This window comes from Dromaius novaehollandiae, chromosome 1, assembly GCF_036370855.1.
Source record: "Dromaius novaehollandiae isolate bDroNov1 chromosome 1, bDroNov1.hap1, whole genome shotgun sequence".
In the NCBI taxonomy this organism is placed as follows: Eukaryota; Metazoa; Chordata; class Aves; order Casuariiformes; family Dromaiidae; genus Dromaius; species Dromaius novaehollandiae.
The window spans coordinates 67159957-67186842 of record NC_088098.1 but is presented as its reverse complement, the minus strand read 5'-3'; the positions used below and the strand labels follow the sequence as shown (position 1 = coordinate 67186842).

Sequence of the window (26886 nt, the reverse complement as noted above, 5' to 3'; positions counted from 1 at the left end):
TCCCCTGCTCCCTGCCCGTGCCGCTATCTGTGTAATTAAAGTTACTCATGCTGTGAATCTCTGCAGGATTGAGATCTAAAGTGGAAATAGCATAGTACAAATTGCTTTGTTTGCATTTATTACCTCTGCTGTTTTCTGAATAGACTCCAGCAACCTTATGCATTCTGAATAGACAAAGTTAGCAGATGTCTCTAGTTTCAAAGGTGCCCGATTAGTATTTTGCATGGGATTTGCACATCTCACCTTAGGTTATCCATTTCTGTGGGGTTTTGTGTTATGTAGCTTTCTGATATTTAACTGGCGTCTTCATTGCTAATGGTATGACAGGGAATTTTAGTTGCATTTCTTCTTAGAGCTTCACTCAGGTTAACTTTTTGACCGACTAGGGAAATTGCTATGTTGTCTAATAAAGCTTGGGTTGTGAAATGCTGAACCTGTTTTCTTGGGATACGGTGAAATCTTTGAGTATTTCAACAGACTATTTAGAAAAAAATCACATTTTTAACAACGAGATCTGTTGAGTGAGAGTAGGTATTACAGATGTTAAAGAGTTTGTCACTGCAGTGGAAAAAGGTGGCTCTTCTAAATCAAGATGGAAACTCAGTAACTTAAAGTAGGCTTTGTGCAGATGACTTTTCTTTATTTATTTCTTTATTTATTTTCCCCAAGGCTTTCTATTTAATGTACTCGTTTTACATAAATTGGAGAATTTATCTTTTAAAAATCCAAAGTGCTAGCATTCATGGATTTTAGGCTAGCACCGTAGGTAAGCAAATATATTACTCTTTCAAGCATTCCATGAGCATAGAGGAGCTGTATGCTGCTGACTAGATTGTGAAGCTGGCATAGCTGGTTCCCTGTCAGGGAGGGAGAGAGGGAGGGAGAAAAATTTACTGTAGCTCCCAAATGCTTCAGACTTAACCTACTGCAAGAGTATCACTGTGAGCCTTAATGTCTATAGCTCAGGAATGTTTTAATAGGAAAATAAAGGGATGACTCATGGGGATTTGTGGGTATTACTTTCTGATTTCTGCTCCTGCATGTAAAAGCGTTTTTAAAGATGTGAGCAAGTAGAAAAGCAGGCCCAAGGCTTGCTGCTACTCCCCTCAGAGCACCCTTGGCCTCCCCCTCGCCTTCAAGAGCTGGCTGAATTGCGAGGAGAGGCTCCAGGTCAGATGTTAGCAGTATCTTTTCACTGTTTGTTAATACAGGTCCAGAGACGTTAGGAAAATGAAACAGTATTTAACGTACCTCCCAATTTGGCTGTGCAAAACTTGTTATAAAAAACATGAGAAGTACATGAAATCAAAGAAGTTCACTTGTTCTTTAATATTTACAGATATATGGTGGGATATAAGCTTGTCCTAGTCTCATCAATGTTTTCACTTCAGGTAAAATTTGAGGTTGCTGTGATTAGTTTGTCTGGTGCTCTTAGTGGTTTGTTGTCTTCTGCCTAAAACATTTGAACTCTTGTTAAGGAGTAGGAGTAGTTTCAGTCATTCTGGGGTGGATGAGAGGTCTTAATGTTAGTTCAAACCTCTGAATGCTCTTCTCACTTAGATTCAAAACCCTTTTCTTACGTCTAATGTGCTCTTCCTTCTTCCAGTGAGGCGTCTCTTTTAGCTTTCTTCTAGAATGTGTTTGAGGTGTCGTCTTCTCTATTTCCTGAGTCAAAGATCTCTTGATTTCCAGTATACTATCTTTAAAATATTATTTGGTCTTGAGGAAGGCATTCTTTTTTTTCTGCTGTGTTTTCATCTAATCCATAAGCAATTTCACATTTAGTGTTTCAGAGCGATACCTGATTCATACAGGTATTCAGTAAAAGTTGAATGCCTTCAGGAATTCCAATGTGTATCATAAACTTATTTTTGTGTATATAGTTCTATTACACGTAACATATGAACGTGAGACCTTTGTACAAAGAGTTGGGACATTCATCTCTCCTCTGTTTAGCTCTTGGGGGTAACTCAGAGTACAAATGACAACAATAAACTGAGTCGTTGCTATGAAATTGAGTTACATCATGAATTGATGATATCACATTGTAATAAAATACAGATCAATCATCATCCATGCCATTTTGAAAACGGAAAAGTCAGCCATTTTTAGAGGTGCCTCTAAAATAATTTACAGCTTTGCACAATGTGGAAGCTGGGAAGGTAGTAAGTGCATTGTACTGCATTCAGTTGGAGATATAAATACATATATTTCATATTCGGAATTTGGTGGCTGATGGTATATTTAAATGTGCTTTTTTTTTTCTTCCTCTTTCATTTCAATGTCATCGCAGGCTTGCTCTTCCCAAAGTGGAATTTCTTATTCTCTGCTCAACTTCTATCACTATTTATTGCTTTACAATCCTTCCTATGCTCTCACAACCTTAGTGTAATGTTTCATCTCTTATATATTTCCTTCTCTTCCTGTATTTAGGGATAAAGAATTGTCTCGGGGTTAGGGCAGAGGGCTGAGAGGTAGGAGGGTGCAGTCTGTTCCTGCTTTAGTTACGAACTTCCTTATGGCTAATAAATCAGTGTTAACTGATAATTAGCCTCTTGGTACCTTCACACTTACAGGGGACAGGACAGAGTGAGGGATCTGTACTTTGTACCTTAGTGTCCTTTGCGTAAATAGTCACTGCGTGATGAGTGTCGTACCACTGCTGAGGAACAAACACAACTTCTTTCTTACAGCTGTGGCTTGCTTTTTCACCTTCTCCAGTATGTGCTCTCACTGATGCTGCAGTGCTAGAGCCCAGATGCATTTTTAGCCTTGCCTTCAGCTCTGGGCTCTGTTCTTCTCCCTGCTCTACATGGGCCTTAGGTTCTTACAGTGTTTTGCTTTCTTTGCTAGCTCAAGCCGTGGTTGTCCACTGTCTTCCATATTCTGGTCCATCCAGCTCTTGAGTCTTCCTATAACTATGTTCCTACTTTAATCTTCTATTTCTCCCAGCTTTTTTATTTATTTCCTAAGTTTTCCCAGGCCTTTTTGTTTTACTTTGCTCTTTGGTACTCAGGAGAGCTCCACTTCCTACATTTGCGAAATTCACTCCTCACCAGTTCTTCTAGGAAAGCTTTTCCCTTCTCACAAGCTGACTTCCTTCACTTGTCCATTTGTGTCCTCAGCCTTTATTCCAGTGTCTTCTGAAATGTAGTGGCATTGATTTCAGGAGGCATTGATGTGGGACAGTCTGTATGTGAAATTAAATGGTTATTCAAGTCTTTGTAGGAATATGGCTTTAGACAGTAATATCTTCTCTCAAGATTTAACACTGTATTTTGTCTAGATAATAATTTAAGATGGCTTCAAGCTGTTATAGAGCTCAAGACCTGAATAGGAGGTGTTAGCGTGTCTGGTTGGTTGTTTTTTTGTATGTGAAAGAAGTGTCTGATGCACACAAATCTGTTCAATCAATGGCTTTTACTGAATATGAATGTAAGATGTATTCATAACTGTCTTTAATAAGCAGTGGCATTTGTAGTTTTTATTTCTATTTAGAATTTGATTTTTTTTCTCACTTTTTATATTAAAGCTAAGTGTTGGCATTCAAGAAAACCATGTGATCATATGTTTCTTAAATACTGAGAGCGCAGAACATAGCCCTGGAAGCAAGTTGCTTTGGAGGCCCGGTCTTGGTGGTGACTGGCTGATGTCGCCGTGTAGTGCAGGTTAGCTATGGTTTGGCTCTTCTGGAGGTGGCTGGACTTCTGAGTAGAGGATTTGGCAGATGAGGTGGCGGTACTCATCTGCCTAGTTCACTGCGTTGTGTTCCACAGTGGCCGGTAGCTTCGAGCAGCTGGCAGAGGTGAACTGTGTCTTCATGGGGAAAGTGTGTGTTTACTTTTTTGGAGGAGGCTGATGCACAGAGCATGAGAGTTTATGCCCCATCAAATTCTCTGAGTATTTTAAGCTGTGCTTTTATAACTCTGAAAGCTCTTACTGTCCAAAGAAATGTCCATTCCCCTTTTAATCATTTCAAGATCTTGATTTCAGAGACAGCTGTTTTGTCTCTTTGCCTCAATTTTTCCTATTTATAAAACTATCTGTCTCTCAGGAGTTCTGTGAGGCTTAATTAGCAAATGTTTATACAGCCTTTTGAAGATGTAAAGCCCCCATATAAATACTAAGTATTATTATTATTACCACCAGCTGCTTCATTGTAATTGCAGTAATAAAAGTTTCAGTGCTAATGGTTGTGTTATCCTTGTTCTAGATACAGGCTGGTTTTCATGATTGTTGGGATGGTGAGGGTCCTTCCGTCGCCATTGTCTCACGCAGGGAATGAGATGTTCAGAGCCCTTACCGAGGGAGCCCACCCTGAAGCTCGCCTACGGGGTGCCACTCTAAATATTTCCTTTTTCAATCAAGCTTGCATGCCAGAACGTATTTTTTTCATGACGTCTCACAAGCTTTCCCCATGGCCTGACCTCATCTGTTCATGCTGTGTCTAGTGCTGCAGTCGCAGGGGAGCGAGTTGAACAATGGGGACATTGAGCACGGTGGAAAAACCGGCGGCATAGCCCACGAGGTCCAAAGTGTGGGAGAGCCGAGGTGAGGGAAGCCGTGCTTGCAGCTGCGAGATCTTCCTGAAGGACTCTTAAAAACAGTTAAACTCGACAACTGGGAAAGAGTAAAACCTCTCCTAGAGTATGATAGTATTTACAAGTCACAGCACAAACTGGGGGTGGTCTCTGCCACATAGCATCTACACTGATTAGAAATGAGCCAGCAGCAGTTGCATTCATGGTGTTTGTACGTAAAAGAAGGATTTTCAGTTATCTTTTGGAGGTGATTGATAATTGGTTGTATAGGGAAAGTGACATGTTATAAATCACGATTAGCCTTTAGGAGTTTTTTTAGGTCTACTTTTGTAAAACATCCATGACTTAATGCTGAGCTATTTTTATTAATGCTCTTGTGCTTATCTCACATAACCAGCTTGTTAAAAGAGGATATGAACACATTTTAAGCCTCCGACTTATAAATTGTGAGAAAGAGAAAAGAAGATTGATTCCAAAAGGCTTGAAGGTAGATCCATTTTTCCTTTAGCTAGTAAAATGAGAGAGGGAGAAATTAAACTGAAGTATTGGTGGGCCGATCAGTTTTAGCCAGGTACTCTCTAAATCATTAGATTTAGCTCTAGGGTATGATATAATTGTAAAACTTTAACCTAAAAGAATATAAATATAGGGGAATTCTGTTTTGGTGAATTGGTGATTATATCTCCAAGTCATTTCTGTCTGAAGTAATAGCGGTAAGAAAAAATGAAATAAAAACAGAGCAACACTGAGGGGGAGCAATTTCTTTTATATCTTACAATGATATCCTGAGGATCTGAGGGGGTTACTCGTTCACATTATAAGAAGAATATTATGCTGTTGGAATGTTGGATAGGACTTGATAATAATTGTGCTTTGAAGAAAACTTGTCTGTTCTTTTTCCTTTAAACATTGCAGATAAGATGGAAAAGCTTGGAAGAACAGAACATATTCTGTGAGTTCTTCCTGCATTCTTAACTGCTCATTATGAGATCTTCATTTTAATATTGTTGTTAGATGTTTCTGGTGTTTTCTTAGTGAGTTCTTGCTTGCTAAGTGGAGCCACCAAACTGCCTATCACAAGTGATCAATTACTAATCCTATCTTAATATCTAATACAACATACACTGCTTATTTAAGTTGCTACGGATGTATCCTAGTAGCTTTTGGATCAGTTCTAATGATGTGTTGTTGAAAGACTCAAATGAATAATTAATCATTTAATATCAGAGAGATGGTATGAATCTGGATCATGGGCAGCATGATGCTAAGAGGACCTCAAAAACAGAAATGCAATTTTGAAAACAACCTTAAAGTATACAACTGCAAAGTCCTTTTTATGTAGCAACAGGAGCAGCTTAAACATATAGAGGCAGGCAATGTAACCTTTAGGCCCACAGGGAGTTGTCCCAGCTGCTGGGTGGTAGATTCAGAGAATTTTGAAACAGAACTTGCATATTGCTTTAACTACTCAAAATATTTTCAGTAGCAAAGTAGAAGAATTTATACTGTTGCGATGAAGCTGTTTTCTTTTTATTGTGTGAAATTGGTAGCATCTTATTTTGAATGAAAGTTAAAAAAAATATTTCTTTTGAGGTCTGTAGAAGAGAGCAACTATTTTATGCTCCCTGCAGACAGCAGTACAGCAATTTGATAGGAATTATTTTTTTCTGTTATCATAGACTGTAACAGATAGAAGTATAATAACTATCTTTTGAAGTACAGAAGATCTGCCTAAGGGGCCATCATTTTAAAGTATAATATGAAATGCTGTTTTAATAAGGTTCTCTCCTTGCACATTTTAAGTGCAAGGAAATGTGTGTGTCGAAACCTTGTTAATTCTTCATTTGCACAAAGTATTTGTCTCTTTTCCCTAACTGTCAAGGAATTAATGGAGTACTTCAGTGAGATCTTGCATTGCTAGACTGTAATTATTTTCGTGAGAGATTCTACCCTGTATATCATGCTTTATGAATTAACATCATAAAATAAAATGAAATTGCTGTTGTCAAAACATATGAGCAAAGTGATCTGATTCCTGTTGTTGGTGTACTCACTCACTTTCAGAATTAAGCGATTTCCCTTGGACTTCAGGTCATTCATACAAACTGGTGAGGTTTGCTGGGTTGCGTTGTGTTGCCTGTGCTTGTGGCAAGCTAAGCAGCGGTGTAGCTGACGAGAAGTGACTGTATGCATGAGATGACAACACCTCTTTCCTATGCTTCCTTCTCTGGCCTTATACTTGGAAATGGAGCAAAAAGGTAATGTGTATATTGGGTCACTGAATGAATTCAGGTCCCTGTCTGAAATGTGATGGTATGACCTCTGGCAATTATTAAAAGGTAGCGGGCTTGGAATTAAGTCATTCAGAGGAGTGCCTGCAGCGGAGATGTCAGGACAGCGCAGGCGTGCCCAAGCTGATTTTAATTGTACAATCCCAGTGCTGGAAACTCTCAGGTGCAGTGGTGTGGGACTGCAGTCTTGGCGCGTGCTACCCGCGGACAGCGGTCCCTGCTGCCGTGGCTTGACTGCCTCCAGCACCCAGCTCTGACGTGGTGTCCGCACTGCAGGCGTATCCTCCATCTCCATCCTTTCCTGGAGTCCTGCATCTGGCTAATGCAGGCCACATAAAAGGCAGTATATATTATTTCCTTTTCAGGCACGTGGACCCAGTGGGAGAAGATTTTGGTTTTGCAACATCTACCTAGGGCTTTCCTTTGGCTTATTATAAACATTTGCAGTCTGATAACTCCTCCAGATCTTAGTGACTGGAGTATTGTTGTGCTAGGTACATGATTTCGTGAGAGTTTTATGTTTTAAACACAGTGTCTATTTTTAAGTCAGACGATCTGTAAAATGTGCCTAAAGCCACAAGAGATCATTACATCATCTAGTTCAGCCTCCAGGATATATGAAGGACAAGAGTTTCTGCCCTTCAATTTCTGGTAGAAAAATATAAAACAAGATAAGTGTGGTTCAGAGGCACTCTCTTTTTCTCCTCCTTTCTCTCTGTCTACAGTAGACATAATAGTTTAAACTGTCTGCCTCTAGCAAAAATTAGCATCTTTATACTAAGTATACTAGTGAATTTCTAGTGGTTCTGCATTTGAATTGTGGGAATGTCAGATGGCAGTCCTACCCTCTAAATATTGTTGTTTGTATTTATACTTTATTCAACACATAACAGACACATGGCACAGATTTCCTCTTCTTCACATAGACCTTTCCCTGAGACAGCATAGGCTAAAAGCAGATGATAAGAGAAGTCCTGGGATCTGTTCTCTCTCCTCATGCATTGCTGTATAAACTCACATCACACTCTGCATAAGAGAAGTATATAGTGCCTCACATTTTTGGCTCATGTGGCAGACTTTGAGGTACTTGGTTGGAAAACAATCTCGAAGATTTAAGGGCTGCATTACCCTTCTGTGAGAAAAATCCACGGAAGTGTTTGAGGTTCCTGGATACCTTCAACCTTAGCACGTGTGAGAGGGTCAAGGACTTTTCTACCTCCTGGGCTGCAGAGATGGTGTAGTACAGCCACTCGGATATCCAGACGTGTGCTCTGCTAGTACTCCCAGTAATATCAGCAATAGTGGTTTTTGCTCTGTGGTCATATTTTGTTCACAGCAAGAGTCGTGGATTTTTTATTTTTTATTTATTTATTTTTTACTTCATGCAGTTTTAGTAAATTGAATCCACAAGGACTATGTGAAAATGCATCCAGGTGCACACAAATGAGGCAAATCCTGCTTGGTTTTAAAACCTCCTTCACAGCGCTTTGGTGCAAGGACATTTTTATGCATTTTTCTTTATACCCTAGTAGTTTAACAGTTGACCCTGCTCTTTGTGTGCTCACTGTCTCTCTCTCCTGCATGGGACTCTTGCTTCCAGCAAAGAGGAGATGTTCTGAGGCAGCATCATTGCCATAATTATTTCCAAATTATGGAGCCTTCTGTATATTTCTCTGTTCTTCCCCTATGATAAGCATGTGCCTTCAGGAATCAAATGACCTTAATAATAATGCAGATTTGGAGCTCGGGGTCACTTTTTTGGTACAGAAGCTCTTCTCATAGGCTTTGGGATGGTGGTGTTGCACTCACCAATTAGAAACCGTATTTGACTAATATTCTCAGTCTAAATCTGTGCTCTTCTGTATGAACACATTTCCCCCTAGAGCTTTTACAGACACACTGAATCATTGCTCTGGCAAATAAATAAATAAATAAGTTGAAAGACTTTTGCCCTGTCTTGCATTTTCTCTTCTATATCTTTAAGAAAATAAGTATATAAATTCTGCACAGACAGGTTTTTCAATTTCTTTCCAGTTTTACAACAGCCATTTATTTTCTTTTCATCTAGAGCTAATGCCTTGCCTAGGAATAACACATGTAGTTATATACATAGGTCTTCAGCAGTCAATATGTTCCAAGTAATGATACAATTCATGTAATGTGAATCTGGCAGAGCTTAGGTTCTGCTCTACAGTAGTATTCAGATGCCTGCTGCTTAGGAGAACATCTTCTCTGCCTCATTTTTTGGGTACAGGGAACAGAAATCTTTGGTTTCAGACCTGGCTTGCCAATAATTGCCTAAGACCTGCCTTGGCCAGTTGGATGTACTCTTCAGTCTGATTGGAAGTGATCACCGACAAAGCTCGGTAGTGGCATTTTTGAAGCAGTTTTATTCAACGAAGGGGGACAGGGTTAATTCTGGATTAAAATCTTGATCCTTTAAATACTCATTTGTTCCACTGATGATAATGGGACAACTTGTCTTTGTCTATTGTTTAATTTTAAGCACTTGTGAGATTAAAGCTTAAAATCTTCTGCTTAAAAAAGAAAACCTAATAAAATTCTTATTTTTGCTTTATTAATAGAATCTTAGATCATATGGAAACAACTTAAAACTATTTGTCACTGTTTTTGTTCTTTTTTTTTTTTTTTTTTTTTTTTTTTTTTTGTCCTCATCTTAGTGGGAGTAGTGACTTCTGTTTGAAGTGCCTGCTATTTTAAACAAGCATTCTGATTTCACAAACTCTGGGCAATGTCGAGCTCCAGACACAAAAACAAACAAACCAAGAAAGAATAATCTGTTTGTCTGAGATGAGCATGAAAAAAAAAATGTAGCTAAAACTACTGTATAGTCTCCCATGTCTGTCTTTAATATTCCTCAGTATTTCTTTGCAGTCCTCAGGAATTGCTCTGTCTCATTCCTACGGCACTGGGGGTACATACTACAAAGAATTCTTCAAATGCTTGCCATCTTCTTCAGATTACAGAGTACAGAAAGGTTGGAAGCGCTGTACTCTGTTGCTGGTTCATGTAGGTCAGTACTGATTTTACTGTGTTCAGCTGTAGGTTTCAGATGAGAGGTGGGAATTCAGAGATTGATTTGTGTGCTTTTTGATGGGTAACACATTTTTGGGCACATGCTGTAGCCTGGTGAAACAACCATGAGGATTAACCGCTTTGCTTTGGTGCTGTTCATTTATAAATGGCTGAGATCACTTGCGTGTAAAGCTGGTTATTCAGCATTTCTGAAGCTAATGAATGATATATGGCAGGTCATCCTCAATGTTATTATTCAGTATTGTCCCAAAGCGAATTAAGCAATTTTTGCTGTACAATTGAGCTAAGCTCTTAGCCATTACAGTCAGTCCCAAAATTCCAGTTGCTTGTGAGGCTGAAGAATCAGCTGTCATGATTTCCATACCAGCAGTGTCAGCAGAGGTGTATTAGCTGTGCTGCATGATCTGAAGATCAAAAATGGGAAGTGTTGCATGGGAAATGAGCAGAACAGGCTGGTAGTAATTGGGAAGTATTGGCAATCACTTAAGTACTTTACCTGTGTAAAAACTTTGGTCTGTGACTGTTGCGAGTTGGGAGAGCTTCCAGGGTCCTCTGTCATGGGGCCCTCTAATTTAGAGGTTTCCTTTAATTCTTTCTCTTTCTAGACTTTTTCCTCAATAAAAGCCAATAGTTAAATGGAGAGTTCATTAATTTTCACTAATTATGAACCATGTGTTTTTCATAGCATATGACTGGAGCAAAAGAAACCCTCTTTGTTTTGGTTTATTTTCAGTGTCTGGACCTTCTGCACTGGCTGAAGACCAATAATGTTAGCTATCATACAGTGAACAACAAAATGACTCTCCCAGTGACCTTAGGAAAATAAAATCCCCAGCAGTGATATCAGGTGGGGCTATGACTGCAGTAGCTGTTCTGGAGTGGGGAAGCCAGTGTTGCCGCTGCTCCTGCTGCTGGGGAAACCAGAGCTTGTAGCTCTTGACCCTCTTCTGAAAAGCCCTGGGATTCTTCTGTCATCTTGAGTTCAATCTGCTAAGTCTTGTGAAAACAATAAACTGGCTTGCCTCCAGTAACATGATTTTATCTTGAATTAACAATAAGTTGTCTTTTCTCACAAAGACAAGTACTTTTGTTTAAAACTAAAATTGCTTTATCTTCTTGGAGGTTGTAACACTTTAGCTAACATGTTAAATACACTTTTTTTTCGCTAATAATTCTTTTACTGTCAGGCTCTTTGATCTGCCCTGGATTTTAACGGAGTAATTTAAAAACAGATCTGTATTTTGGCAATTTGACTGTGATGCTCTCTCTGAAATCAGTTACTGTTTGGAGAATGACATCTGAGTCTGCCTATGTTTCTGCATGACTGCAAACTGTCACTACTCATTTGAACTTATTAGTGTTGGAAATGGATATGCTGTTTCATCTAAAGCACTAGGATTCAAACTCAAATGGTAGTGTGGAGTGCAAAGGAAGTAGTGATTCTAGTCTTGAGAGTTTGTGCAATCAGGAATTAAAGCTGCATTGCATCTCAGAGGTGTCAGCCTCTGACAAGGCAAACCTCTTGCTTTGTCAACAAGTTGCTAAAAGAAGGTAGTGGCAGTTTGGACAATTCAGGAAAATACTATCTTCGAATAGAAAAGATTAATAAAAGGAAGGATACGGTGCTTCAGCTGAAGATTATTCCATGGAAGACATTAAGCCTTGTTTTCAAGAGGGACTGAAGTTGGGAATATTCATGTTGGAGGAAGAAAATGGAACATTTGAGAAATTCAGACTTTTTAAGAGTACGGATGCAAAGCTCTGTCTGAAAGTTGAGCCTCTGGAATGGCTCTCAATAGGCTGTGCATTCACTGAAGATACCCAGAATGATTCTTGAAAATGCAGACCTTGAGAGTGAGGGCTGCGTCCCCCTGTACATCAGTAAAGCACTCGGACATGTGAGCGCTGCTGGCACATGGTGATTTTTCCCATCTAAAAGTGCTCCGAGCCAGAACAGCCAAAAGAAACAAAAAGATTCCATGGCCCACTTGGATGGTACCTGGCCCTTAATGTAACAGTGCCACTGCTCTTGCCAGGTTCTAGCATGCAAAACCAGATATGTTTCTTTGCTGGTTATTCTACCACTCTATTATGTCTAAATATATTCCTTGAACAGAGATTGTTTGCCCCTATCTCTTCTCTCATGCCCATGCCTAATGACAAGCCCAAAGCACCTCTGTAGTGGAAGTATGTCAATTAACCAGTACCTTCACCATTTGAGACCGGTAGTGTTAAATGAGGTGGGGTTAAAATGAAAAACTGTTTCTGAAACTGGAAAACTGACCCGAAAAAGTATGATTTATTTTAAGCTATCCTCCTGCCACGCCTCAAGTTGTAGACAAGTCTTGATCAGATAGCAGCCCTACAATCTCAGAAGAACATATACTCCCGTGTGTTTGCCTGGTCAGTTAATAAGTAGAGCGTAAGTGATAGTTATAAGCTCAATCTTGTTTTAACCCCATCCCTCCCTCCCCCCAAACTCAATGTGGCAATAATACAGTGATCTCATTTGAAACTAATGGCTAGTAGAGAATCCAAATGTGACTTTCAAGGTGATGGTAACTGTTAGGACAAACTAGATGTTATTGATGAATTTACTTGAGACTTCTGCACTTTCTCTCAATATCCCATTTATTTCTCTGTAACAAACTTAAGAATAGTGAAAATCTGTCTAACTGTAAGCTTTTCTTAAAGTAGACTTGCAGTTCTGCTAACCTGTAATGCATCAGCTTGGAGGCTCTTTCCTCTCTTGACAGATGATAATATTGGGAGGAAAAGGAAGTTTTGCAACCCTTAGACTTCCTGAAGAAAAAAAGGCTGTTAAGATTCCTTTAAAAATAAATTTAAAACAAAATCAGAAAACTCTGAGTCATAGTTTACAGGAACATCAACTTTTTTGCTCTGTGATGATAACTGAAGATATGTATTTTTTTTCCATTTATCCCAAAGAAGGGTGAACTTTGCCAACTTTTGTACAACTGCTACACTTAAGAGTTGCAACCGCATTTAAAGAGATTGGATGAAAATTTATCCATCAGTAAAAAGAAGCTTCTGAACAGTAATTAGAATATCTCTGCATTGGATTTGGACAGTAAATAATAGGAAATGGTGAATCAGCTGCAAAATATATGAGGAATTTCTAAAAGATACAATATAAATAACCAGACTGGACTTCTGCAGAAATGCTTATGAAGGAAGACATTTTTGTTGTAGCATGTGGTCTGCTGCTTGCTGACTTGGATGAGGATGCCACATCCAATAACAAAATTGATTTCTGTAACACAGTAGTTAGACTTTAGGTCAGATTAAGAGAAATATTCCCATATTAAAGCACTAATGCTAATTAGTGAATTGAGAGATCTCTTCCAAGTAAAGCCATGCTTCCTATATGAAGTAGTGACCTGATCTTAAAGGAAGATCTTACCTGCTCAGCTTTTGAGCTTGTATTGCATTAAGTATTACCGATTTTTACAACTCTTGCACTAAATAGCATTTTAAGAGGATGTGCTTTCATCTGATGGTATGTGCTGTGTGTCGAACTCTTAGCTTACAGGGATCATCCTGTTCTCCATGGTATTTTTTTCCCAACTTCTTGGGGTCTCACTTTCGAATGCATGTCATGCATAGGGTTTTTGCTTGACCTCTTGGAAAAACAGTATTTATCTGATCTTAAATGGAATAATTTTACTTATTTTGCTTTGTTTTTCCGGCACTTGGAGTAATGGTGTATTCATAGTTATCTTGTCCATTTTGTTTTCGCAATTTTAGTAGGAGAGAGCATCAGAAATCTGATTTGTCCTGGTCTTTGAAATGAAAGTTGCCATGGTAACTGGGCAGTATATCTCCCATTTGGGACTTAAGTTAGGTGTGCCTATTTCATTTAATTTTCTAGTTCTCTTGAAACATAAGTGGCAAGTCTCTCAGCTCCGATAAAACAATGTCTTTGGTGTATTAAGAAAAAGTATTTCCTTGCTGTGCCTGCCTTTGCTGCAGCCCTTGTGCATCTGCCTTTGCAGATATCCTTGCTGAGGGATCCCGCTTCAACGTTTTCCAGGCTTGGAGGAGGAGGAATGTGTCTGAGGAGCTGGGCCATGCTTGTCTCCCTCCCTCTGCATAGCAGCTTCGGGAAGGTGGCATCCCGAAAGCTGAGCATGGAGGCACACCTAGCAGTTGGGAAGCAGGGGCTGGATGTGGACACTTTGCACTTCTGCATTCCTGCCTCTGAAAGTGTCTATGGGAACAAGGCAATCAAGAGAGCAAGTGGGAGCTCCTTCTCTTTTTTTTAATCCTTTTTGTGCCCTGCTTGACCATAGCTTTTAGCAGTAGGATCTTGCTTGGCTTTTCCTTTTTGCAGTGGAAGAGCTAGCAGCTCTCAGTTGCTCCTGTTTCTTTCTGCACCAGCTGCACTTGCAGGAGCTGAGCCAGGCAGGACCACGGACAGCCTGTGAGCAGGGAAACAGAGCCACAGAAAATTTCAGCTTAACATGTTAATAACTCAGAATGAGCTGGTTGCAGGAGAGAAAGACACTTTTTCTTCCCCATCCTTTAAAAACAAAGTCCCTGTGACTCCCGGCTGATGTCTGATACCGTGCTGCCGCATCGTGTCCTTCTGGAGCACCTGGCAGGTAAGGGCGCCCTTGTCAGCTAGTGTCCTGGAGTACAAAGTAGTTACAGCAATTCCTTCTCACCGTCCCTTTCTATAGAAATAAAAGGAGTAAAAGGGACAATACATATACTTGTAGGAAAGGAGGAAATCATGATGGGGATGAACTGTTAGGAACCACTTTGTAAGTACTTTTACATTATCTAGTATGAATAATTCCCTCGTCTCTCATTTTCATACTTCTGGTTTTTTTGCTATGCTTTAATCTATATGATACTTCATTTTTTGGTTGCAGGCTTCTTCCATATGCAAGAATGTGACGGCTACTCTTTCTTGTTCTGTGTAAGATGTTCTTGTATTTGGGGTGATGTTTTAACGTTCATTTTGTGGTAGGGCAGTGGGCCAACCATGTTGGTGCCCCCAAGCACTCAACAGAGCATAGTAGAGGCCAGATCACAGATTATGGGCTTGGTGCCTCTCTGAATTTGCAGCTGTATTGAATTATTGTTTTTTTTACAATATAGTTGAGGGGTTTAGCACCATCCGTGAGCCATTTGCAGACAGCAGTGGGTCACACATTCTGGAGTGCGTCTGGGTGAGCCTGAAGAGGAGCCAGGAGGGACAGCATCTCAGTTACTGCTTGGAGATGCACCCGGTGCACTTGGTGCAGATCCCGGTGAGGTGCACACGGACTGAGTGACAATACCAAAAATTCTTTGTAGGAATCTTTCTTACCATAGTCAGTTCCTGCTAACTTGCTATGTTCAGTTTTTGCAGAGTATAACTATTTTTGCTAGGTAAGTTGGGACATCTGTAAATACTCAATTCTAGCTGGTAGCTTCCTCTTGTCTACTTCTCATCAACAGTTTATTTGCAGCATTGAGTGATGGCTGTGGCACCCCTGGAATAAGCAATAAATAGCAGACAGTACTTTCTTGAGCACAAACATCTTCTAAGGCTATCTGGGGCCCTGCACATGGTGGGGTTTTCCATGACTTTGTGATAAGTAAGAGAATGTATGGAGAAGAAAATTGCATAGCTTCCCTTTGCCATGGTGTCTTAAGGTGATTTCCCCCCCACCCCCACCCCTCCCTGAGCCTGAAACACAGAGGGGAAATTAGCCCTGCAAGTTCTTCTCTGTCCTTGGAGAATTTCTCCCCTTCAGGCTTTTTTTTTTTTTTTTTCCTGTTTTAGTAAACAGCTCAAACTTTAGGATGGTGACCTGAGGCTTTATTTTGAGGCATGGGTGCAAACCCACTTTGGTACCAGCTTGGAAGGTCATTCGTTCTCTCTGTAAGTGTCTCTGAAGAGAGAGGCAAAGTATTCCAAAAACCAATACTACTAGTCACTTTTCTGCCTTTCCTGGAGGTGGGGAGGATGGAGAAATTGTGCATGTCCATAATTTTTTTTCTTTTTTATTGTTCTTTGATGTTGGGAGTGGAATAATGTTTTACATGGTTATAATTAGAAATCTGTTGTTGGTGTTTTGCATCTCAGCCCTGACTTGAATGCAAATAACCCTTCAGTTAGGTAGAACAGGTATAGTTTATACCCCCAGGACACTGATTAAGAATAACTATGTAAAATGGTAGGTATTTTCCTTCTCTCATGCAAATTTAGCTGGAAACATTTACCCACCCCCCTCCTCCTTCTGCAGTCTTGCTTAACTCGAAACATACTGGAGTGAAACGTGGGTTTTGTAACAGCTTACAAAGGGGAGGAAAATACAAAAAATACAGACACTTTTAATATTAACCTTTTATTGTTTTTTGCCTGCAAACTAAGTGGAGAGCTCATGCATGTGCTTCTGTAATCCACCGGATGTGCTGGGAGCTGCTTGGCTGCAAATGGCTTGGCCACGTTCTCCAGTGGGCTGGGCAGCTTCTGACAGAAGAATGTGATTTTTTGATCTCTGTTTTTGCAAGGAGATTTGTAGAGAAAATAATACTGAATACTATGCAATCACAAAGGGTTAAAACAGTATGCCAAGCTAAAGTTCTGTGTGATTTAAGAGCTATCTAAACATTGATACATGCTGAAAACTCTTATTTTCTTGCCTGGCCATAGAACTCTTATCTTTCACACTGTCAAGAAGAATCCACATATAACCTGAATAACATATAATCGTCTTTCACTGGAACTTTTAAATGGGATTTATAGGGTTGATAGTCTCTTTGTATCAGCATTGTATGCTTGTAGGGCAAACAAAATGTAAGTACCTAGAAAAGCATGAGACTAAAAAACGTGCCATGTTTTTTAATGCGTGAATTGTTATGTCTCTGAGTAAGTCTTGTAAGCAAAACATTTTTACTCCCCTCAGGAAGACAGGTGACTAAACATAATATTCTCATTTTCCTGTTGCTGTATTTTTGCAGGTAAGTTAAAAAACCAAAGATGCATATTAGCCGTGCCCATTGTATTTGGTTTTGCACCCTGGGTTCTGAAAGCAGGCATCGTTTCTGGGGGTTTCGTTTAAATCTGTAGCCTTTGAGGGACGAAGCCTCATCACACTACTGCTATTCATTGTAGAAACAGAGAGAAGGTACATATTAAAATTCCCAGCTGCATTTTGACAACACTGTGGTCAATTTTGTTGTTGTTGTTGTTGGTCTCCTCTTCTGCAGCCATCCCACCATTGCCAGTATTGTCATAAATAAAGAGTGGTTAAAAAATGGGCCAGGTGACTTAAATTCCTATTTCTGTAAACATAGCTTCTTCTTGCCTAGCTTTCCCAAGAGAATTTGTTCTAATATTTGCTTTACAGACTGTGAAGTATATTAATCTCACTACTTTCACAACAGTAAATCCCTGGGACTTGTGAAGTCACTTGCCCAGCATCTCTTCTAAAGAAAATATTTGCCTGGTTGTTTTATGAATGCCATGCATGATAAAACTTAAAGATGTCACAGACAAATATTTAGGTATTTTACACTGTAGATGGAATATGTCTCCTGGCAGAGAAATAGCTGCCTTAATCTTGAATAGAAGAAGATATGTATACAGACGGACTGCTTTATCTTCATTCTGGCACTGCACTTGAAGTCAGCATGCATCTACATTTGCTTCTTAAAGTGAAAGATTTAAAACTTGGAAATCCTGGCCTGAGTGTCATTTTTCTGAAATAACTTAATAAATTGGCATGTAGCCTTGCTATCTCATGGTTGGTTGAGGTCCTGAGGCAATATTTAGTGTAATAGAATAAGCAGTGCTCCAGTTAACACAATCATCTTTTATGCAGAAAGATGCATTTATGGCTTTTAAGACAAAGAGTCTTTTCACTGTACATTTGGCTATTATTCTGCTAATTCTTTGCAGAAAATTGGAGACTGCCTCATTTTTGCTTTCTTTTAGGTGAGAAAAGAGGTTATCACGTTCACATTAAAGAGCCAAGAGTCCGAACCCACAACACTTAGCATGATGATTAACTTTTTTAAAGATTTGAAGATCCCCATAGAATTGCCTGAGCCCTTTAATCAAAGATCAGATTTTCAGCCTAATATATTAGTTATGTTTGTCCAATTCCTACAGGGTCAGTAAATCAAATTAATCTTAATTAAATTTAATCCCATGGGGGAGGGGAGCAGAAATCATAGTACTGTGGAGTTTAAAGCTAGGAAGGATCATTAGATCTTTTTCTAGCAGACATTACCTTTTCCTCCTAAAATTTAAATAGATTTTACATTCATATTTCTGTAAATACATTTTAACTTAATCATTTTTAGACTGGAGCTAGACTTTCAGTCATACATTGAATAGTGTTTATTTTCTTCAAGGACCAGTAGGTTGAATGCTCATCTGATAGCCTGTCTTAGCATGGGAAGAATCAAATGTTTTGATCAAATGGTGGTATTTACAACTTTAATAGTAATATTAAAAACAAAATTGGCATAATGTATATGTCTGTATGCTAGGAGAGGACAAAAATAAGAGGCAAAGAAGAATAAGAAAATAGGGTAGCCGTTTATATGTTTTCTGATGTACTCTTTAGCTGATTTTAATCCTCCACTAGGAACCCCTAGGTTGTAAACCATGCAGAATGTTATACTTAACCTTCTGCATACTTGATCTTCTGAGGAAGTCTGTATTTTAATAAAACAGATGTTGGTTTTGCATCTTTAGGTCTACTGCTTGTCTGAGGAAAACAGTTTTGATTTATATCTGATGGATTTATATATATATATATATATATAAATTAATATAAACATATATACATATATATTTACTTGGAGCTAATATTAGTTAGTCTTGTGCTAAGAGGTCCTGGTACCGTGTTTGTCTTGGGGCCAGACACTGTGGAACAAAGTTGTCTTCGTCAAGCCAATATTGGCCTCTTTAACAATAACAAGATGTCTCTCTATTGCTGCTTCTGAAGGATATATTGGTGTTCATTCATATGGATGTCTCAAAATAAAATTCATGCACAAACAGACATCCCCGGTACATTTTTTTTGCATTAAATTAGATTTTAACGCTCCAGAGCTGTGAAAGACAGCATTAGCTTTGGTCCTTCTTCTGAACACCCTGGTTTTACAGGCCGTCATTTATTTCTTTGTTTGGCCCCTGATTAAAACAGCTCATAGAAGCTTACAAGAAGATTTTTGCCTGGTGTGTGCTGGGTGTACTCCACTGACATAATTTATGTATTTCATCATTCTGTGTCCTGGATGTGTAACCTGGAGCAGCTGGTTCATGTTTCAGTTTTTTTGTGGTATGGCGCTATACTGATAACAGTGTTTTGAGCCTCCTGTAAAATGAAACTGCTTCCTCTCAATCCATCCATTTTTCATCCTTTCCCTGCGCCTCTCTTCCCCCAACATCCCTCCTTTTATTTGAGCAGTCTTTTCTTTCTGGCAAGCAGAGGGATACTGTGGTCACACTGAGGATTTAGTATTAAACTCTAATAACAGTGCACAAATTGTTTTTAAGTTACAGACGATCAACACTGCTTGGAGCATGTAAATAATGCAGTACCTTGCCTGACATACTGGGGAGACTTCTCGAGTTTCTCACTTCATCGGCTCTCCTGCAAACAACTGATAAAGGTCGATTTCCAGTTAGACTGGTAAATATTACTTTGCTCACTAGGCTTAACAAAGGGGTATCTTGCCTCTCCCTTGTTCTTTTTTTTTTTTTTTTTTTTTTTTTTTTTTTTTTTTGGTGTCTCAAAGAAATTAAACTTCTGGGGAGAAATTTTCCCCTTTCTTTGCTTTAATGTGTTTTGCCTTAACAGAGGTTCAGAAGTTTGCTAAGCAACCGTTCACTCTGTGCCTCTGGAAAGGCTTCTGAATAGGTTGCTGAGCACAATTCTATGAATAAATTATGCAGTGGTTTATTAGGCTGTTCAGTAGATTGCAATGATGCAGATGATGTGAACATTTAGTTAAAATTCCCACGTATGCATTTTTTTCTGTATTTAGAGGTAAACCTGCAGATTTAGGAAGAATTTAAAGTTTGGCCCTTGCTGGCGGGGTCAACAGCTTCACCCAGTTCAACTGAGCTGTTTTTTTCCTTCTGCGAATGGAAAATCGTGTTTCCTTACTGCCAATCAGGCAGCTTCAGTTTGGGACACATTTACTGTCCTCTGCAGATTGCAAGGATGCAGAATTGACCTATTCCAGGTATATTATCCTCTACTCTAGGTATATTATCCTATCCATGGGATAAGGCAAAACTTCTGTTCTGTGAAAGGGAAGCAGGACCATGAGGAAGAGAAGAAATTAAAAAGTTGCACCTAGGAACGTCATGGGTTTGAACTAAATCTGCTCTGAACACAGCAAAAACTTACTGCTTTTGTTCCAGTCCTGGTGCTATATGTGCATGAGATACGTTTTGTGGTACCCCATATCATAAGCCCTTCCATTACAGCCTCCTTTCTCTAGTTTTGTATTTTGGTCCTCAGTTTATTGCTCCATGCAAAGTTTTGGTGTAACCCCTTCCGACCTGCAGTGAACATAATTTTTAACTGCATTTTTCTTGAGTTTGTTTAGCAGTTTGGGTGGGGTTTTGGTTGCCCATTTGCTTGGGGGTTTTTGTTCATTTGTTTGTTTTCATGATCCAGCAGTGTGAGCAAGATTTTATGGCCACAATTACAAGACAAAAAAGTAGCTCTGAATTCATGAAGTGACGAGATAATGAACGTTATTTTAAAAGGTTTAAAAGTGGTTTTCTGCTTTTTATTTATCTATTCTTCCCCAGTAGAATTCAGGCAGTAAGATTTAAAATGGTGAAACATTGGATTAAGAATTGTTTATTCAGAGGGATTTTATGTTTGAGTGCATTAAGCATTGGTAAGGATAATACATGACTTTATGCACTGAACAAAGATAAACAAAATTAAAATACCTTGTTGATATTGGCAAGACAAACTTTTAGACATTGTAAGGGAACTTTATGGGCTAGCTGTTGCCTAACTTTCAAGTTTTTAGTTTCTGGATGGGGTATACACCACTTTTGATTGTGCCCTTATTCTGTGTGGCCGTGACTATATCTAGCAGCGTTATTTTAGGTTATTGTGTTTTGGTTGTAATCGCCAGGCAAAAATAATGTGGAAATAGAAGGGATATGCAAATGGCTTATTAGAGACAGGGAAAAGTGTCCATATAAGCAAGGTTTTTAGATTTGGAGTGTGCATTGGGGGAGTCAGGGGGAAGTTGTTTGGGTTTTTTTATATATGACAGGTTTGTCTGTCTGTCTGTCTGTCTGTCTGTCTAAGTCCTGCTCTTGAATGTTTGTTAGTCTTCTGTACCTACATGCTCTGTTGCAGGACCTGCCCCTTAGTAGGGGGACAAATAATAGCACAGATTAAATGATACAAGGAAGTCGGAAAGATGGGGATAAGATCAAGGACAAACCCTTCTGTTCCTGAATTGTAAAACAGAGGAAGAGAGATGCTTAGAAAAGTTGGAAGGTGACACTTCAAATGTTTAAACATAAGGATTTCCTCTTTGTACAGTATGTTAGCTTGTAGAAGGGCATTACTTCAAGGCATTACTGAAACCAGGACCTTCGGTAGGCTTCAATAAAAAAAAAAGCACTAGCACAAAAACCTTTACAGAGGTAAATAGTGGTTGCATTTTTGTTGTTTGTTTCTGGAAGTCAGACCTGATTCCTAGCTGATTTTTAGCTCAGGCTGGGGAGCCATTGGAGAGAGATTTATTAAAGCAATATTACTTTATAATTGTCCCTTATAAGGCTTCTTACAGGTTCCTAGGCATCATTTGGCACCAGGAAACAGAGCTAGGGGAGCTTGTCTTGCAGCAAAGGAGTTGTCCTATTTATTACTCCTTTGTAGGCTCTGAGAAGACTATCTAGCCCAGGGACTCATGGAACTCCTGTCCTCCAAAGTACTGAGAGCTCTGTTACGGCCAGAGTCCTGCTCTGAGTTGCATTGCTCCTGCTGATGTGTATTAGTGCAATGAGAACTTGCAATAGAGAAACTGAAGTGGTAGTGGTAAATACGATAAAAATGTGTTTGCTGTGTTCTATTTCTTTTTGATAGGGATTAGTAGTTATATTCTATTGGAAACATTACATTTTCTTCTGAAGCAGCAGAGCAGACCCCAAGAAACTTTCCACCTTGTCCTTGTTGCATGGTAGGCAGACTTTTAGATGGCCAGTCCTTCCTTCAGGTTTGATGAAAGAATTTGCTGCTTTTTTTGTTAGACCTGATAGCAGGCTTGAAAGCTGTTTTGTGTTTTTTTCTATTTTTCCCCTACCCCCAACTACATTACTGGTCTAATAAAAGCTATTACATGTCTTGCTTTTCATAGTTTTATTGATTTTTAGGGTGATTTAACTTGCCACAAGATACAACAAAGAACATCAAATTCTGATAAGCCATTAGTTCCTGAAGTGGAGGTCATATGGAAGATGATAATGAGTTCAAAAATGGTTGTCAGTACTACTGAGGGGTTAAAAAGAGTCATTAGCTGTTGAGTTGCATAGCAAGTTGCTTTGACTGAGAGCAGAAGCTTTATTACGTTGATGGGCAGTATCAGAAGGGACTGGAAAACATCACTTGTGAGCAGCAATGCTTTGACCCCAGTGGACTACGTTAGCTTTAACATAATGATTCTAATGAGGGATAAATTTACAGACATTGGTAAGAAATAGTGTTTGAGAAAATAGGGAGAGGAATCAAAAATCTTGGCATCCAGACACCTTGATATTGTACCTGATTGTGATTCTCAGAGAAAGGTTAGCACATACTGAAGAAGAGTATCTGCTTCTGTTATTGAGTATAAACAATGTGAATTGATATGCTTGTGTGTGAAAAGACTGATAAGAGCTTGATAGAAAGTTTTAGTTGTTTCAAAGGTCATTCATATGGTGTGCTGTATCTGCACTTGAGATAAATGTTTTGTGTATCCAAGTCTCAATAGATCTTGGAACCAACTTTTGATTATGTCATGATGGGGAAAAACCCTCTGTTTCTCAGCTACCAAGATTAAATAACTGGGACTAAAACTGGTTTATTACAACACATGGTTAAAATGACTCTTATCAGTGTCATGGCCATAGGGCAGAACCTGTGGATATGTCAGTGTGGAAGCCTGTGTGCTTTCATTTGAAGAGGTAGTTTCGAAAGGCTGCCTGACCTTTGTTTGTGCTTTCCTTGATATACAGAGAAGATACAAGAACTTCCTGATGATGCAATTTCAGTGTGGTGGCAAAATTAGGAAGGATCAGGTTCAGAAAGGGCCAATAATTAGATAGTTCTGAATTTATACAGTCTGTTGAGATAAACATTCAATAATTCACCTTTTGGCTGAGAGTTTTCTAAAGTGTCTAGTAACCCAGTGCTCCTTCATGCTGCTTCCCCATCCTTCTCTTTTTGAAGGAGTTGCCTTTTAGTCTTTTAGGCTTCATTCCTCCAAGTCCCGAGAGGGCTCACAAAACAAGCACAATATGATCAATATGATTTTCTAAGTAAATTACCTTGTTTCTTAAGTATGAATGTTGGTCACTTGTATAGCATGCTTTGCCTTTCTAAAATAATCTAAAGGAACATCACTGCTCAGGGTACAGTGGGGCAGTTGCCTGGATTGGTTTGGCTCTCATTTACGAGAGGCCTGGGAAAGGAAAGACTTGATAGGAGGCAGCCTGGAAAGTTCACTTTCCTTGCTACTGAGGCCTGCAGTTATTTTGGTAGGTCTTGCTCTTCCTAGGCTCTAATGGTGAGATACAAAAAGGACGGATGATCTGTTTTGCCAGTCTGTGCACATCCATGTGGTTTCTCTACTTCTGAGGATAATTATCTTTCTTTTTTCTTTGCTGAACTGAAAATTAAGCAAAAAGGTCAGCTTGAAGAATTAGCATAGTTACCTGTCTGCTGCTCTTAAACCTGTGATGAACAGTATCCCATTGTAAGCCAATAGTAGGATAAAAGATGATGAAATGCATTTGGATGGTGCAGATGAAATGCAGACTCTCTGCGTGGTGAAACAGGCAACTGAGCCGCTTTTGCCATAAGGAAAATCTCTCTGCCATGGCTCAGTATTTAAAATGCTCTCCCAGTCTCATCAAACACAGTAAATCCGGAAAGCAAGGCTTGAGCAGCTGTGTGCTGAACACGTTCAGATCACCTGGAAAGACACTTTCCTTTCTTGTGCCACCTGCTCTCTTCCAAAAAACAAAGGACAGTTGTAACATAAGACGCCCTTTCCAATCCCCAATGTGGTGCTTCCCACGAATCTTTTAAGCTGCGTCAGTCCTTGTTGAAGGTCTGAGAGCTGATACAATTTTTAAGAGCATTTCACAATGGAAGGTACCAGTTTATGCTCCAGATACGAACATCCATGTGTATGTTCCCCATTGTGATACTCTGCGTATGCCTCTTTTTAAAGTCTGCAATGGTGTTTGAAGAAAATAATCTAGTCTTCCTGAAAAACATGCTGCTGTGAGTTTTGTTTGTTTGCTGTATACACATATGTGAAGAGAGAGATTTGTCTTTTGAAGCACTAACAAGAAATCCTGGCTCCATTGAATTATAAGACCAAGTGCCCATTGATTTCAGAAGGGCTGAGACTTAACAGCTGAGGACTCTTAATGTTAATTTACCTTTATTTAAATTTAAAAAGGATAAGTTTAGGAATGTTACCAAGGTTTGCCTTTCTGTTAGGGAGACTTAAGAGCTTGTATACGAAAATATTTGACAATTTTTGCACGCTGAAATTCAGAAGTAGACCTAATTTGATTTTTGAAAACAACTTACGTTAAACCTAAGCCTACCATAATTTATTTCCTGTTTTAAAAAATGGCAAAATTTGTTTTCAGATAAACCGGCTCCTTGCAGAATCTGCAATGCAAACATTGTGGCAGGAGGAACCTGAAAGTAAAACAGACTTCACTGTTCACTCTGCAAGAAGCTGCAGCTGGCAAAAAGGAGAAAATAAACAAGGAAATACTGACAAGTAAACAGGCTCTAAAACCATCTAACAGTGAGCTATTCGTAAACTAAGTCTGGCATGAAAGTACAGGCAGACCAAGGAAGGTAAAAAAATTCAAAGGCCAGTAGAAATAAAAATAATTAGGAAGGATAGCAATCTTGAACTTCTACAGCACTTAGGATGGACAATTTTTAGAAGTTTGACTCAGATTTAAGAAACTTTGTTACCAGTATAAGTAACATGAAATATTTTTGCGGTAGGGGCTTGAATTATTGAAGTCCCTCTATTGCCCTTTTATCAGACTTTTTACTCTTCTTTTGAAAGCTTCCCCCCATATATCCTTCCGTGTTCTGAGAGGTATTTTATTGGTCTACTTAGGATGATTTTCTGCAATAGGATTGTAGTGCAGCATTTTGAAATGATACTTTTGTTGAATATTTTAGCAAGTGTCTTTTTTTAATATATGATTTTTGTGGAGGTTCCAGCTCTTCTGGCATTCTGCCCATTGCTAGCACAATGATCAAGCATCTTAGCTCAAGAGACTCCGAAAAGAGATGGATATTTGTACTTGTATGGTAAATATGTTTATGGTGTATTAGTAGCAAAAATAGTATTTGTAGTGTTTTTGAAAGTAGCTTTCCATTGAATATTCTGCAAAATGCGGATTTCTCTGTTAGTCAAGAAACCTTCACAAATGCCACATATAAACAGAACTTTTGTAGAATTTGACATTAGTATTGGGGTTTTTTTTGATTTTCTTTGTCTGAGGCTTGGTGTCTTCACCTAGTGGAGAGAGAGTGTATATCAATTTTTTTTATCCATTACTATTGCTAAACAGACAAAAAACAGACAAACACATCAGACTAAATGATCTGTTGTCTCTTTTGACCTTAGTGGTAATGCTTTCCTCTTTGCCTTGCAAAGAAGCTTTTCCCTGTGGATGTACCCATCAGCTTCTGTAAGGTAAGAGGAAGTAAAAGCTGAGCTGAAGTTATTTTTTTTTGCGAGAGGGCAGACGTAAATGGTTAGGAACAAATATTATGTGAAGTAAATCAGTGTCTGATGACTTGAAGCTCTTTGTCGTGCTTCCTTACCTTGTGAGCATGCTGAGTTTCTCACCTCCATGTTCTCACTTTGCATATCTCCTAGGGTGCTTCAGTGGGCTGGCTTAGAGAAGAAAGGAGCTGATTACAACTGTTCGGAGTGTTATGGATAAATGATTAAAAAATAATGGTAAAAAGAACCTCAGACTTCCAGGCTATTATTAACTTCACACAGCAGCAGTGGTGCTAGATCTGTTCAGGTAGCCGGTTCTTTTACTCACTACTGGGGTGTGTGTGTGTGCGCACGCACGCTTTTTCAAGAGAAGGCAATGGCACATTAATTGGATTTTTTTTTTTCTCTCTCTTATAAAGTAAGTCTGGCTAGGCTGCACTTACTTGGATTAAATACAAGCAAAAATAAAACTTGCATTGGTTCAGGAAGTTTGTTTTGTGGTTCTTTGGAAAAGAACATTCTGTCCCCTCTTTACAAAACCCATACAAATAGTCTTTTGGCACAGATACTGTTCTTTGTAGATACCTTACTTTAAATTATCTCTTGGTCATTTTGCAAGATTAAGTATCACAGTTCCTATTTCCTAGATAAATTCTGTCTTGTATAGTTGTGCTTTCCCTTTGTAAGTCACATCTGCAGATTTAGGTGGGTAATATAAGTAAATGTTCTAAATACTAGTTGAGATCTACTGGTGAAAAAACTGAAGATAAATGGTGTATGTAATTTGTAGGATAGTAAGCCATTTTTATAAAATAGTACTTATTCAGAAGTGGTGTGGTTATATCTCGTTGTAGAAATGATCGTGTAAATATGACTTGTATGCTTGTTGATATTACTGGAGAAGAGCTACAGAAGTACAGAGCAGCAGTAAAACATCCGTGATTATGAGGTATATTTCTTTGCCTGCCATTCTCGAGCAACCAGATAAGCTTTGTGGCGAGATGTTCTTT

At 39.0% G+C, this 26886-nt stretch overlaps 1 protein-coding gene across 7 annotated transcripts in view; it reads left to right on the top strand.

Annotated features, from left to right (window-relative positions):
• The window catches only part of EPS8 (EGFR pathway substrate 8, signaling adaptor), a 138884-nt gene that overhangs the window by 5150 nt on the left and 106848 nt on the right, over nucleotides 1-26886 (top strand). Inside the window, exon 2 of one of the 7 annotated variants that reach the window (XM_064515540.1) lies at nucleotides 19419-19554. The exons of the other annotated variants lie outside the window; for them this stretch is intronic. The gene's annotated coding sequence lies outside the window, so the exon portion shown is untranslated. The remainder of the gene's footprint in view (nucleotides 1-19418; nucleotides 19555-26886) is intronic. 7 annotated transcript variants of the gene reach the window in all.